This window comes from Alosa alosa, chromosome 8 (genome assembly GCF_017589495.1).
Source record: "Alosa alosa isolate M-15738 ecotype Scorff River chromosome 8, AALO_Geno_1.1, whole genome shotgun sequence".
Taxonomy (NCBI): Eukaryota; Metazoa; Chordata; class Actinopteri; order Clupeiformes; family Clupeidae; genus Alosa; species Alosa alosa.
In genome coordinates, this window is record NC_063196.1 from 25,935,419 (window position 1) to 25,938,524 (window position 3,106).

At 41.1% G+C, this 3,106-nt stretch overlaps 1 long non-coding RNA gene across 1 annotated transcript; it reads right to left on the reverse strand.

Moving 5' to 3' along the window:
- On the reverse strand, positions 1-1,232 carry LOC125299516. The gene is made up of 3 exons (XR_007194381.1): positions 1,089-1,232; positions 273-379; positions 1-150 (listed from the first exon to the last, which is right to left on the reverse strand). It is a non-coding gene; the product is annotated as an uncharacterized LOC125299516 (long non-coding RNA).
- Positions 1,233-3,106: the final 1,874 nt, after the last annotated feature.

The following is a 3,106-nucleotide window of genomic DNA, read 5'->3' on the forward strand; positions in this document are numbered from 1 at the left end:
TACTCCCAATCATCCGTAAATTGATGTAAAGTGCATTTTACTCCGGATAATTCATTTAATGGTGACAACTGCTTTGATACTTGACAGGAATGATGCCATTGAGAGAGAGATCTCCACTCTTGGAGATTGAAATAACTCCAACTCCAGAGCCTTTCAACAAAACAGAAAAAGCAAGACATTTATCTGATTATTTAATATATAGCATATCAAATACATCACTGTTACTGTATTATACACTGTGCGTGAAGGCAATCTGTATTTTTGTTACTCACTTTGGGGTGTTTCTGCAAGAAACGTACTCCCTCTTCAAAGGCTCTCGGTTCTGATGGGCCACCGCCTAGAGTGTAAAGATCCACAATGCCAGGGAAGGGTCCTGGCCCTGCAAGCGAAGGACAAGTTATTGGTCATTTATTAGGCCTAATACCCTCAATATCCTGGTTAAATGTTAACTTTTTTTGTTGCTGTGATTAGGCAAACAGTGTAATCGACAATATTCAGACAACAGCGAGTAGTCTACTGTATGAAATACTTTATTAAGAATAATAATAAAAATGTATTCTTTTGATGATGATATCTAAGTGCAGATGAAACACTGTTTTACGTTTTATGATGGATACAGGATATTAAATCCAACCATTCACATAGCAATCAATAAAGTATCTTTCTATCTCTATCTATTTTTCAGCAATGTTTCAACTTCAATACCAAAGAGCTTAGGACTTAGGATAGTGATATTCTGTGCTTTGATGTCACTAGGGAAAGATCCGGCAGAGTTTTATTTGATGTGCATCAAGGGAGAAACACATGATTTATTTTGGAATGTATGTGAAGGACGAGACGACTCACGATCAGTGAATCGTGACAGGTTGAAAGTGTAAAAAAGTTCCCAATCATTTTGGGCACCCCTAGTGGACGCAGAGGGCCCTTAGTGCAATATAATGTGCCATAAGGGCTCTGCGTGTAGGCTACGAATAGCTCAAAACTATGCATAGCTTCGAGTGCATATAATTTGCAGTTCGAAGTCATTCCTGCATGCATTATTTCTGTCTTTGTCCGAATTGTTCTGTCTTTGCATGAAATAGGCTTACCTGGTGGAATAAAAAGAGCTCCCCGTATTCTACCGTCTGTCACGACAACCCTCTGGACACCTTCCTTCATGAAGCGCCTTTGGTGTGTCTCCTTGGCAAGAACATGTTCCGGTCTTTCGTGACTGACCACCTTAAAGGAGAATTCCGGTGTGATATTGACCTAAAGTGTATTGAAACATGATACCGAGTGTGAACGTATGTCTCATAGCCCATTTCGGCTTGTCCCCTGCACTCCAAAATCTGGGCTAGTTAGCCGATGCTACCAACAGCTTTTTCAATAGTGGTGTTTCGCATCGGGCTAGCCATGCAAATAAATCACTGTTTTACACCCATTTACGAGGCTCAATGTATCTCCACACTTCATTGGTAGACTTCGAGGGCCCTGACATTTAAAACGAGACATTGAGAACTTTGAAAAAAGCACTGGTAGTTTACTTACAAGGCGATTTATACAGACAGTATCTTCACAAAGTTTAGCGTTTGCAGCCATCTTGAATTTAGTCACGATAAAGTCGAAAGCAACAGTAAGAATGAACAGCTATGATAAAGGGATCAGATTCCAAAATAATTCAGTGGAAATGCATGGATTCCAGTTGCTGCTACTGGAAGAAACTGGAATCCATGCATTTCCACTGAATTATTTTTGGAATCTGATCCCTTATCATACCAGTATCATACCTCCAAAGTTGAAGCCAACGCTGATTCAAACAACCGCTCTTCGTTCACCATAGCCACCTTCCTTGTTGTTCACCGTTGCAGGACTGTCGTTATCCTGTTAAGCCCGCCTTAAGACTCTCTAACAAAATAGAGCGCTGTGATTGGATGACGTCCACGGCGTCAGCCAATAGAAATCCCTATGATTTGATGCTAGACGTACAGGCCAGGGTTTCCGTTGTCCGGTAATTACCGGACATTGACCGGAAAAAAAATGAAATGTCCGACAAAATTAAATCTCTCCGGTCAAATTGTCCGATTGAAATTGGCTAATAATCCTGTCCCCCTGACGCAATCTGAATTTGAGAATAAGCCTTAAAATGTAAGCCTATATTAAAGCAATACGTCCTTTGGCTATGTTTTTAAATGTACAGGCTCTACCGTTTGAAAGCTATTAAACAACACGCATAGCCTATGCTGCATTTCAAATACTGTAGGAAACATTTCAAATAGGAAAGGCTGACGCTTAAAAGCGTCCATGTTAAACAACGAACAAATGAGTGGCGGTTCAAACATGGCCAGGTCCAGGCAGACTAGCCTTAAAAGTTTTTTCAGAGGACAGACGCGATGGATGATGATAAATTAGTAGCGTCTGAAGCCTCAGATGTCGGTCAACTCCACCACCACCAGATAAAAAGCATAAGTGTGGTATTATCTGTCGGAATCATGGCGTTGGAAGTGGAGTTGCGGGGTTGCGGCGCTCAAGACACTGTCATTCTCCGTGTACACTGGACATGCAACTGTTCTGTACCCAAAGCATACAGTAGGCCTATGCTTTCTCTGTCTATGATCTGCAGGGTTAGGGCCTCCTCGACGAGGAGATTGCTGGTCCATGGATAATTTCCGGCACAATTAAAGCGATATCATTGAACCCGCGGACCTAAAGAAAAAAGAAACTAAACATTTCCCAGAATAGGAAATATTTCTTCATTTATTGTTATCAAATAAAGAGGCATAGCCTTAGGGGTAGTGGTGTGAGCTCATTCTTGTGTGTGCGCATCTGTGCAAGTTAAACAGTGGAACCACTGGAAGATAATGGGTATAGCAGCAACAAACAACGTAGCCTTTTTAAAACAATGAACAAAGCGGACTCTTGCTGTCCATGAAAACATAGATACTGGCTAGATCTTGTTAGGCATGTTTACGTAAGTTAGGCTAATGAACATGTTGCATTCTATTCAGCCTGATTATGTCATTCTTTAAGCTACATAGCCTGTCTCCAGTGTTCCTCAACTTGACTAGGTAATTAAGAAGCGATAATAGGACATTTGACCGGCATATCATCAAAATGTCCGGAAAACGAA